General features: G+C 42.3%; 2 pseudogenes; both read left to right on the forward strand.

The window, feature by feature from the left end:
• The first annotated feature begins 1,731 nt into the window (after nucleotides 1-1,731).
• On the forward strand, nucleotides 1,732-2,213 carry LOC110192123 (large ribosomal subunit protein uL23 pseudogene; annotated as a pseudogene).
• A 1,446-nt stretch (nucleotides 2,214-3,659) lies between these two features.
• On the forward strand, nucleotides 3,660-12,259 carry LOC110192382 (leukocyte elastase inhibitor pseudogene; annotated as a pseudogene).
• The last annotated feature ends 741 nt before the right edge of the window (nucleotides 12,260-13,000 follow it).

Genomic DNA, 13,000 nt, shown 5'->3' on the forward strand with positions numbered 1-13,000 from the left:
GTTTCCTCACTTGTGAAATGAGGTACTTGGACTGTGTTCCCCAAAGTCATTTCCACCCTTAAATCCGCTGAGACACTCAATTACATGCCTAAAATGGGAGATAAGATTGTGAAGGTAGGTCAAGGCTAGGTTTGTAGAGGACCGATAAGCCAGGTCAAGAAATTTAGGCTTTAATCAGTAGGTAACAGGGAGCTATTAGAGGTGTTTGAATAGGGAAATGGTATTATTAGAGCTGGGCATTGGGGAGATAGCTGAGGCAGCCTGTACAGGAAGGAACCTATAAAATGAGGGAGTTGGACTTGAAGCCTCCAAGGCCCCTCTGGCCCTAAATCTATGGTTCTTTGGCCTTGTCTCTTGGACTAGAGCAATAGTAGAATGAGGGGCTGCTACGATATTCGGGAGAAGCTGGGGGAGGTTCAGGGCATCTGGAGGATGGAGTCCAGCTAAGTGGAAGAGGAAAAGGGCGGTACTCACCAACATCCCTCGAGCATCCTCACTGCTCAGAGACCCTCCGATTGAACCAGGGAGAGGAGAAGAAAGCCCTGCTGGACCTCAAACAAGAGAAATGGGAAATTCAGTGGAAGTAAACATGAATAGAACCTTTAAGTAGACTCTAAGGACCTTTGGACAGAGAGGGCCTTTGCCAGTCACCCTGAGAAATCCCTCACTCCCAGGAGAGGTCCTGGAATCGCTGATCAATTCTGAGAGGTTAATGAGGGAGGTTGGTGTGGGGGACTACATATAGCTTGCAACCCCCTCAAGTGCCATGGGAACCAGAAGAAAATGTCATTGGGAAATATTTAACAAAATTAATAAGAAAATATAATAAAACATAGGTAACATTACATTTTAAACTGTTAATACACAGCCCACAGGGATCCTTATGTAGGGGGTTTGGTGGCCCCTGTTTCTATTTGAGTTTGTTGCCACTGTTGTAGTGTAGAAGTTAGAGAGCTAGCCTCAGAGTCAAAAGACTTGGGTTCAAGTCACCCCTTACTCCCTCCTGAGTAAGTCATTTAACTTCTCCGCATCCCCAGACAACTCTGTAAACCTCAAAGCAAGTACTGTGCAGCAGCATTGGTCAGGAGTGTTTATTTCCTGGGAGGCCCCTAACCCTATGAAATCACATCTGGTCTCCCTATCCCACCAAAAGACAAAAAGGGGAGGAAAAGGGAACTGATCTCTCTGAAGCAGTTTCTACAAATGTTCCATGGAGGCCTCAGCCCTAATACTCAGGTATCTTCTCCCTGAAGGGGACCAGGGGACACAACGTGATGCGATGTTGAAAGGAGAATGACAGGGGAAGGGAGCCAGGTCCAAACATGGGAAATGGGGAGCCCGCCTCCACTTCAGGGGCTGTGGCAGAAAGAGAATTAGGACATGTACTTTGAACTGGTACCAACGTGGGGGGAAAGGCCCACCCCTTTCATTCTTGAGTCACCTCCCTCCAAGGTGGGGAAAAAGACTCTACAATTCTGGGAGAAGAGGAAGGATCTGTCCCTTCATGGACTCAGGAATTGCTTGATGAGCACAATTCAGCCCTAAGCTCCAGGAACCTTCATTAAAACCCCGGATATTGGGGAAACAGAGAATTTTTGTCTAAGGGGGAAGTACAACAGTTTTGAAAACTGTGGCCTGGGAAAGCTCTGTTTGGTTGTAGGATGGACCCAGACTGGAGATGTTCTATTAATAATAATAATTTAAAAACAAATAAATGGCCTTTCCCCCAAGATGGTGCCAAAGGTGAAGAAGGAAGAGGTTGTCCCCCTCCAAGACAGAAGCTAAGTCCCAGGCCTTAAAAGCCAAGAAGGCTATGCTGAAGGGTGTTCACAGCCACAAAAAGAAGAAGATCTGAACGTCTCCCACATTCTGGTGACCCAATACACTAAGACTTTGATGGTAGCCCAAATACCCTAGGCAAAGTGCCCCTCGGAGGAACAAGCCTGACCACTATGCCATCATTAAGTTTCCCTTGACCACTGAGTCCGCTATGAAGAAGACTGAGGACAACAACACACTGGTTTTCATTGTGAACGTCAAGGCCAACAAGCATCAGATCAAGCAGGCCATCAAGAAGCTCTATGACACTGACATGACTAAGGTCAAACACTGATTCGGCCTGATGGAGAGAAGAAGGCCTATGTCCTACTTGCTCTAGACTATGATGCTTTAGATGTTGCTAACAAAATTGGAATCATCTAAACTGTCTCCAGCTGTCCCACTCCACCTACAATAAAAAAGTTTTCCAGTAAGAAAAAAATAAATAAAAATAAAAATAAATAAATGAATGAATAAACAAATAAGGGGCAGCTGGGTGATACTAGCTCAGTGACCCTGGGCAAGTCACTTAATCCCATTGCTCAGCCAAAAAAAATTAATAACAATAACGATAATAGCTAACATTTATATAATGCCTACTTTATACCCAGCATTGTGCTAAGTGGTTTACAGATAATTGCCTTATTTGATTCTCGCAACAACCCTAGGTACTGCTTTTTAATCCCCATTTTACAGATCAGGAAACTGAGGCAGACAGAGGTTAAGTACCCAGGGTCACATGGCTAGTAAGTGTCTGTCTGAGGCTGGATTTGAGCTCAGGCCTTCCTGACTCCAGGTTCAACATTCTGTCCACTGGGCCACCTATAAAGATAAATGAATGCATACCTGGAGAAGAAGAACCTGCCTCTGGCACAGCTTCTGTGGTACAGCTGCCAATGTTGGAACCCTGCTGGGTGGCAGCCATGCTTGGGGTGTTGCTTGCAAACTGTCCTTTCTTCTTAAGATGTTCCCATGTTCTGGCAGCTGTCTGCAGGGATCAGGAGAAGAAGCTTGCATCCTACCCCTTCAGTGCCCCCCTTCCCCCCTCCCCGACCCCAATCACTATTCCTCACTTTTAATTCTCCCATTAGATTCTCTCCATGAATCACAGTAAAGGAATGGAGTTTCCCAAGCTAAAAAACTTCAGGGCTAGCATGGGCTGGTATTTCCTTCCTGCCTCCCACTCCCAGCACACACACACACACACACACACACACACACACACACACACACACACACACACACACACACTATCTATGACCACAATTGGAAGCCTCAGCAAACCCTCTCTTCAGTGGCTTCTCCATCAGTGCCTCAGCAACGCTACCCATCCTTTCTCACCCGGCCCTTCTTTGAGCCCATCTGAGGTTCCCCAAATCTCTAATTTGTTTTAGTTACACTTAATTCTCCCCACCCCTCCAATGTCTGGCATGAAGGCCAGATGGCCCCAAATAAATTATTCACTGAATAACCCTGGCCCTGAAAAGAGGAATAGACATTTCAAATGCTACCTGGGCAAGGTCCCTTTCTTATTATGGACAAGACCTAATTTTTCTTTCTTTTTTGCAGGGGTGTGTGTGTGTATGTGTGTGTGTGTGTGTGTGTCTAGTTTAGTTGGTTTCCATTTTGAGAATTTCTCTGTTAGGAAACTAGTGTTTTTTTTCAGAGAGTTCTTTTTTAGGAGTGTCTGGAGGGAGGTCTCCACTGGGATGGTAGGGAGAGTTACAATACTCTTTAAGCTATCACTCAGGTGACATTGTCTTCATCATCTTTGGGGGTTTAGACTGAAAGGTTCAGGCAAAGGGGATAGCCCCCATTTCTTTTCTTTCATAGATTTGACCATGACACTCCTGAGCTCAAGAAACTTCACTGGCTCCCTATTGCCCGTAAGATAAAATAGAAGCTCTTAGTATTAGCTTGGCAAACTACTTTCCTTTACAATCTGGCTTCAACCTGGATTTCTGATTGATTTCACATGACTTCCCTTCACATACACACTCTACATTCTAGTTAAACTGGCTTACTTTCCATCCCCATGCCTCTTTGTACAGGTTTTCCCCCACTCCCATCCCCATGCCTATAACACTTTCCCTTCTCATGTCAGGCTCTGGGAATCTTTAGTTCTCTTCCAGGATCAAATCAAGAGCCACCTTCTCCAGGAAGCCCTTTCTAATCCCTGCCTCACCCTCCCACGAGTTTGTTAGTGCTTTCCCACTGAAGACCCCAGATCACTTTGCATTTAATTGCCATATATTTTGTATTTACTAATCTATGTGCACTTTGTTTCTCACCTATAAAATGTAAATGACTTGAGGGCAGGGACTGATTTCATTTTTGTAGACAAGCCCCTGGCACAGTGTATACGGATCAGTGAATGCTTATTGGCTAATTGAATAAACAGCTGACTTGTTTGGATAATTCTGGTCATGGTATGCCTAAGGATAAACAGATAGATACATATTCCTATGGACACACATGCAGATACATCTTGCTAAATACATTTGATGCAGTGCCTGACACTTAATAAATGCTTATTGATTGATTGACTGACTTGGGCCCATCACTGGAGCTATGCCCGGGGTCCCTCTACTACAAGGGAAGTGAGACAACTTCAAAGAGTTCTTTCTGTCTAGCTGGGGCCACACCTTGTTCTTGGCATCTTGGCATTTTCTCTCTACCCAGTCCAGCCCCAGTCCCCGTCCTCCTTTTCCTTCTCTTTCTACTCCAGTTGGGCATGGGCAGTAGAGGTGATGATGGTGGAGGAGTATAGGGTGGCTTCAGGGCTAGGGCTGGGGTGCATCAGTCCTGGAAGACCTTGGACCTTCTCCATCCTTGGTCTGTTTGTAAAAACTTCCACAAGGAATTATTTTGTGCTGTTAGTTGCTGCAAGTGAATGTCTCAGGGCAGAAGCTAAAATGTGAGAATGTGTGTTCTACCCCCACTTTCTCACGTCCCACCCCACCACAGAGCCCAGCTTACATTGCCTCCCTACCGTTCCATGGTCCCCTTCTCATTTCCAAGGTAAGCCTGGAATCCAAGGTCCTCCACATTCTGGTCACAACCTCCTTTCCCAGCCTCATCTCTCACTGTTCCCCATTCCAAACTCTTCTCCTGGAATTGTCTTTCTCTCACACTTTCCACTTCCACCAAACCTCACCCATGTAAAATCCCTTAGTTCCTATTTTCCAAAATGAAATATCCCATGGCAATTGCTCCCTCCTTTGAGTACTGCCATTTTGCTCCAACAAGATGGGGTGCTTTGTGGGAACAGGAACATTTCATATACATATGTTTATTCTCCGTATGTCCAGGCAAATGGTAGATGCTGAACAGGGATTTATCATTCAGTCAATATATCTAAACAACTATAATTCATAATGAAATAGAAGAGATAGCCTGGTATAGTGGATAGAAAACTGACCTCCAAGCCAGGGAAATCTGGGTTCAAGTCCTGAACTCTGACACATACTGGCTATGTCATCCAGGCATAGTCTTGTAACCTCTTCATGCTATCAGGCAAGTTGATAAAACTTTAAGGTGCAGAGAAAGCATTGGTCTGTATTGGTGAAGGGAGTTTTCTTGCTAGGAGTTCCCTATACCAATGAAATCATAGTTCTGGTTCTCCTGACCTCCTCCTTTTTGGCTCCCAGCCAATCCTCCATAGATTTAGAACACATGTCACAGACCATCTAATCCCTCACCTTCATTTTACAGATGGAGAAACTGAGACCCAGGGAGGGTAAGTGAGTTGCCCAAGGCTATCCAGGCAGTAAGGGTCAGAGATGAGATTTGAACCCAGGTCCCCTGACTTCAGGTCACTGTCCTTTCCACTGTACCACGATGTTGCTCACTATGTATGAGGCTGTCTGCATGAGTGCATGAGTGTTTGTGTCTGCACATATACCAGTGAGAGTGTCCCTCTTCAGATACCAGCTGTTTACCCTCAGTGGTTCGGAGATAGGCAGCCCCTTTTGCATGGGGAGCTGTGGGTGGAGGGTAGAGATGCAGGGAAACCCAGAACAGGGCCTCCCAGGACGACCCAGAAGTCTTAGAGATCAGGCATAGGGAGTGGGGCAGGAGACGGGAGCAGCCAAGGGGGTGGGGATACTTTGCCTTTGCTCTGTGGTGGCAGTGGGGTGTCTCCTCAGGGCCTTCTTACGGGTCTGCACTTATTGCTGTGTGGCCCCAAGTGACCCAGGTTGGGAAGGGGACCCTGTATATTACTTGTCTTTATTGCTTGTCAGTCGGTTTGATTGCTGAGGGAGGCCAGGATCATCCCTCAGGTCCCCCCACCCCCAAGCAGTTCTTCCTGCGATGCCAAAGGCATCAGCCCCACTTCCCTGGTTTCCCAACCCTCCAAATCCTGGGACAGAAGCAGGCCTGACAGTGATGTTCCCCACAGTTCTCCCCATCCACAGGCCCCTTCTGTTCCCTTAGCTGTCCTGGTTATAGTCAAACATCTCCAAACATTCTTCCTCTTCCCCTATTCCTTAGTGGCGCTCTTGGCTCCTCTATTCTAAAATTCACCACAGGTTAATTTTCTCCTTCCTTAAGGATGCAGTTAGCATTCAGCACTGTGGGTCAGCTCCTTCTTGAGTTCTTCCCCTAGGGCTCCCAGACTGGATTTTCTCTCAATTCAATTCAATTCAATTTAATTCAAACCAGCAAATGTTTACTAAGTGCCTACTACGTACAAAGCACACTGCTAGGTGCTAGAGATACAATATCGAAATTAAATGGGCCCTGCCTTCAGGGGGTTGGCAGGTATGACATGTGCACATGTAAATAATTTCAAAATATATTCAAAGTAACACAAAATAATTTGAAGAGGAAGAGAGAATTAATGACTGGGGGTAGCAGGAAAGCGCTCCTATTGGAGGTGGTACTTGAAGGAAACTAAAGATTCTAAAAGAGAGGAAAGGCCGCATATTAGAAAGGGGCGCTGGCCTGGGCAAAGGCATGCAGATAGGAGGTGGAATATCATGGATGGGGAACAGCCAGCAGTCCAATTTTAGTAGTGAAAGAGTGTATAGGGGAAAATGTGAAATGAAATTGGAAAGGTATGTGGGGGCCATGGCTTTAAATGTCAGCTGTCTCTAACCCATGATTGATTGATCTCTCACTATTGCCTCCTGATCCGTGGGTGCTCCTTAAGGTCCCGGGCTCCATCCCTAACCTTTTCTGTTCTCTCTTTCCAATCTTTCTCCCTGAAACGAGCTCATATACTCCCATGGGTTCCTTAAAATGAGAGATTGACACCCAAACCTATGCAAATGACTGTTAAAGCAATATGTCTTGCCTTGACCTTGTTCCTGAACCCTAGACCCACATTTTCAGCTGCCTACATGATGTCTCCACCTGCCTATCCCACTGGCACCTCAAAATCAAAATTGGATTTATCATATGCTTCTCAAATCTATTCTCATCTGTGTTCATGGCACCACCACCCTGACAGTCACTTGGGCTTGAAACTTTGGAGAATGGATGGAGATCCATAATGGAATAGATTTCTAAGATTCTGTTCATGGTTAGGTATTAGATGGCACCATGGATAGAGTGCCTGGCCTGTAGTCAGGAAGATCTGAGTTCAAATCCAGCCTCAGATGCTTAATAGCTGTGTGACCCTGGACAAGTCACTAGGCCTCTGTTCACTTCAGTTTCCCCATCTGTAAAATGAGAATAATAATAGCACCTACCTTTCAAGGTTGTTGTTAGGATCAAATGAGATATTTACAAAGTGTTTAGCAGAGTGCCTGGCACATGGCACTATGTTATGTTATTGATGATGATATGATGTCAGTTATCATCATCCCCATACTACCCTGGGCAGATCAGAGACATAGGTGTGGGGAGACAGGAACATCATATTTAAACATGGCTGAACATCATATTTAAACATGGCTAAACATCATTAGCCAATGAATGGCTGAATGTGGAGCAGCAGAAAAGAGGGATGCTATCGGCCTAGGGACCATTGATTGAAATTGTAGGAGAATAGAAATGGGAGGGGGCAATGGAAGAGATAGCATAGAGATTAGAGGTGGTTGCTAAAGTTTGCCTTCTGTCTAACCTCTGAACATCTGCTTTTCTATATTCATTGGTTTTTCCCTCTATTCTCTATCTCCTCTCCCTTCTCCATGACCCAGCTCCAGAAATCACCTCCTCCTTCTCATCCATTGCCTCGCTCTCATAGAACTCTCTCATGTTAACTTGAAGAAAAGCTTAGAGTTGTATCTAACAGTGTGCTGGAGCCAGCTCATACTGCCACAGGAGAGACAATTGTTGAATTTTCAGTGCGAGCATCAGGAAACATTACAGATCAGGGCTTGATTTATTGCTTTGTGGATTGTCTAGACTTAAGAAAGTGGTGGAGAAAATGTTAATAATACAAATTGAATATCAAAGGATGTCATGAGTACACCCCATCCCCCCCCAAGATGGTTGTTAAACATTTATCAGCACATCGCTGGTTATAGTGGACAGTAAGGGAAGGGAGTAAGCATTCATGTGTGCCAGGTACTATACTAAGTCCTTTGCAAATATTACTTCATTTGATCCATATACTCAATTTGAGAAACAGTGAGCAAGAAATGGCCATCAAAAAAGCTATTATGGCCTTGGCCTAAAATTTCAGTTAATTAATTAATTAACTAATTTTTAGTTTTCAACATTCATTTCCACAGTATTTTGAGTTCCAAATTTTTCTCCCTGCCTCGCCCCTCTCCCACCCCAAAACAGCATACATTCTGAATATGCCTTCCCCTAATCTGCCTTCCCTTCTATCTCTCCCCCTTCTCTTATTCCCTTCCCCTTCTATTTTCCTATAGGGCAGGATAGATTTCTATACCCCATTGCCTGTATATTTTATTTTGGGGCTACATTTTTAAAAAGCAGAGTAGCTAGTCTGTGAGAGAAGATAGTACAACAGTACTATAGCCTCCATGTTTGGAAGTTTAGAAATTTACTTTTGAAAACATTTCAGGACAGGCTGAAGAGCATTTAGAACAACGGTTCCTTTTTTTTTTAATGATTTAATATTTTATTTTTCCTTAATTACATGTAAAACAATTTTAAACATTCTTTTTTAAAATTTGGAGTCCCAAATTCTCTCCCTCCCTCCTCCCATTGAGAAGACAAGCAATTTGATATAGATTATATACGTAGAGCAAAGATTCTTAACTTTTTTCGTGTTTTGGACCCCTTTGGTCCAATGAAGCTGATGGACTTCTCCTCTGAACAATGTTTCTAAATGCACAAAACAACATATATAGGATTACTATCATGTTGAAATATAGTTATAAAAATATTTTAACAAGGTCATGGATCCCAGGTTAAAGACCCGTGATAGAAGAGGAGGATAAAAGAACCGGAGACCAAACAGAGCTGTAACTAGTGATTTTGGTGCCCCAAGTGCTGCAGCTCAGCCTTACTAAGTGACTTCAAAAAGTCTGAAATGTGTCCCCTTTAATCAACTTTATAATTGGTCATGTGAAAATAAACAAGAAGGAATACTAAAATGGGATTTCAGTGTCAAATTCATGATGTCTCCTACCCTAGGGACGTCTGTGGTATCTTTGCAGATCAGGGTGATTGCTGCCTCATTGTCCAGAAAATATAACAGAAAGTGAGTGGAGCTGTGAGTGTAGGCAGACTGGAGAGCCTGGATGGGAAGGACTGAAATTTCATGACCTTGAATAAAGGTGTATGTGTGGGGAGGGAGTCACTGCTTGGGATTTCTGTGATGGAAGGAATAGGACTGAACTTCTGAAGGAGAGAGGCCATCTGGTACAGGGCAAAGGACACGATATTAGGAGTCAGAGGAACTGGGTTGAGATCATGGCATTGCCACTTCCTACTGCTTGTGGCCTTGGGCACTTCACTTGCCATCTCTTAGTCTTTGTTTCTTTATCTGTAAAATGAGAAAATTGGACGAGATGACTTCTAAGTGTTCTTTCAACTATAAATGTATGATATCAGTGATAAGGACTTGGGGATTATCTAGTGTTAATATGAGCTTTGGGGTCTCATTATCCTTTCATTCCACCAGAGGGAGTAGCACAAAGATGATTATTCATCTCCTTTGGGGAGAAGCGTTGCTGCTTGGGAAGATAGATGGGAGAGAAGGCAGTCCATTGGAAAACCAGAAGGGAAAAGAAATCCTTGAGGAAGAGATCAAAAGGACTGAGTGAGGGAGGAAGTCAACAGGATGCAGAGATCACAGATATGGAGCTGGAAGGAGCCTCAAAAGTCATCTAATCCAACCCCCTTGAGAATAAGTGGGATAGCAGATTAAGAGAGGGAGTTGTCCTAAGCAAAATAAACTCTAAGGATGTATGAAAACATTTGTAACTGTTCTTTTTGCAGCAGCAAAGAATTGGAAACTGAAGTGGTGCCCATCAGGTGGGGAATGGCTGAATAAGTTATGGTGCATAAATATGTTGGAAGACTATTGTCCTATAAGACTCATATGATGAAGGGAATGTTTCAGAGAAACCTGGGAAAACTTGTATGAACTGGTGGCAAATGAAATGAGCAGAACCAGGAGAATGGTTTATATAATGACAAAAATATTGTAAAGACAAACAACTTTGAAAGACTTAGGAAATCAAATACAACAATCAACCACAATTCCAGAGGACTCATGATGAAACATGCTACCCAGACAGAGAGATGATGGACTCAGTGTGCTTTTATTTTTATATATAGTATATATATATAGTAACCAATATATATGATTTTTTCCTGGACTTAAGAAATAAAACAAACATTTCCATAACAAAGTGGAATAGAAAAAAGAGAATTACACCGGAAACTGCAGATCTGTTATGTACAACTTGCTATTCCTTTTAAATACACAACAAAGTTATGATGTAGCTTTCTTTTTTCACCACCCCCACCCTAGAGATGTATATACACATATACATACATACACACATATGTATTATGTATATAATATGTAGTATATACCAGCACTCTAAGGTGGATTTATATATCCACTCTGGGAGGTAGAAAACACTGCAGGAAACGAAATAATTCAGAGTGAGATAAAGCAGGGGCAATTTTCCCCCCAAAAGGAAGTAGAATGGGATAAGAGATTGACCCTGGCAGGCTCTTAGTTCCCAATTCAGGAACTAAGGCAGGAGAAAGAAGTAAATAGACACTTGTCTACTACAGAGAATTATTAGAGATACAGAGGTACCCCAAAATCCAAATTAGAAGAATAAAATAGTTTCTTGATTATAGAAGGCACCACAGCAGGTCTGGTTCTTAGGTTGAAAGAGCTCCTTGTAGAAAAGGTGACTGTCCTGTCCAGTTTCTTCTATCCAGACATTGACTACACATTCGAATTGTGTAGCAAACAACTATTTTGCTATTGAGCTCTACAGGATATTAGATAAAACCTACCCAAAAGTAAATCTCTTCTTTTCTCAATTTTGTATATCACCAGCCCTGGCCATGGTATTTTAAGGATCCAGAGATAACACAGATGCACAAGTATTAAAGACCTTTCATTTTCATACTATTAATGAAATTCATTCAAAATTACAGAACCTAAATGTTAGTATTAACAAACATGGAGCTTCCTACATCTGAAATTTGCTAGCTGATTCTTTGGAGAGAAGATTTATAATATCCTTCCAGAATTCTTGACTTCTCCTGAGAAGCTGACTTGGTCTCTGTTGACTTTCAGCATGCTTCACAAGATGCAAGGAAGAAGGTTAACCAGTGGGTCAAAGAGTAAATAGAAGGTATAATTCCAGAGCTGTTGACTTGAGATGCAGTTGATAGTCTGACTAAACTTCTGGTGAATGTCATCTATTTCAAAGGAAATTGGAAGGAAAAATTTGATTAAGCATCTATATTGATGCACTGTATAGATTAAACAAGAAAGGGAAAAAAATCAGTGAAAATAATATATCAGAAGCAGCAGCTTCCCTGTGGTTATATTGAGGGGCTCAAGTATTAAATATTAGAACTTCCTTGCAAGGGCAAGGAGCCGAGCATAATCATTCTGTTGACAGATGATATTAAGGATGACTCTACTGGCCTGAAAGAGATTATAAAGCAACTCAATCTGGAAAGGTTGAAAAAATGGATGCTACCTGAAAATCTGAATTCCAGTGATGTTCATGTATGTTGGCCCAAATTCAAGTTGGAAAACATCTACAACCTCAACTCAGATTTAATAAAGAGTCTGTCAGAGTTCTTCATCAGTGGTAAGGCTGATCTGTCTGGAATGCCAAGAACTAGAGATAGCTTTGCATCCAAGATCATCTACAAGTCCTTTGTAGAAGTGAATGAAGAGGGCACTGAAGCAGCAGTTGCCTCGGCTATGTTGATGTCAGAGGAAGAATTCCCTGCTAATCATCCATTTCTGTCTTTCATCTTTCACAATCCTATAGGAAATAGCTCATTCTTTAACAGTCTGTCTTCTTCATAAAGACTCTGAAAAAGCAAAGTTGAGTAAAGAATGCTGAGTTTTTCTACCTGAATTTTAAAATCATGGGTTAAAATTGTTATATAGAATTTTCCTAATAAAAATAACTATCTAGGAATGTTGCGAGAGAGAGACAGACAGACAGACAGAGACAGAGAGAAACTCCACAATTTCAAGCAAAGACCGAAAGGAAAAAATGTATTTTCTGTAAGGACTACAGGAACACCTAAAAGAAATGATGTAAGAAATTAAAAAATTAAATAAAAGCTCAGGAGGAAAGAATTGGAAGAATAAATAACTTCAAACAGAAAGTAATCAGCCTTACCCAAGAAAGAGACTTTCTGAAAATTAGAATAGACCAAATAAAAACCAATCACTTGATGAGACAACAAAAAAATACTAGAACAAAATCAAAGGATTGAAAATAGAGAAGAAAATGTAAGGTATCTGCTATTAAAAACAACCAAGAAAACAGGTCAAAGAATGTTAATGTGAGACTTCCCCAAAACTCCAATTTAAAAAAACCTAGCTACTCTATTTCTTTTCCCCACTTAATGTTATTTTCCAATTACATGCAAAGATAGTTTTCAACATTCACTTTTACAAGATTTTGAGTTCCAAAATTTTTTCTCTCCACCCCCCCCAAAACGGCATGCACCAGATCGGAAAAAACAAAACAAAACACTTCAAAAGCAGAAGTCCCAGGAATATCATAGCCAAAATCCAAAGCTTCCAGACCAAAGA

This window comes from Phascolarctos cinereus, unplaced genomic scaffold, assembly GCF_003287225.1.
Source record: "Phascolarctos cinereus isolate Bilbo 61053 unplaced genomic scaffold, phaCin_HiC Scaffold_3;HRSCAF=262, whole genome shotgun sequence".
NCBI lineage: Eukaryota > Metazoa > Chordata > Mammalia > Diprotodontia > Phascolarctidae > Phascolarctos > Phascolarctos cinereus.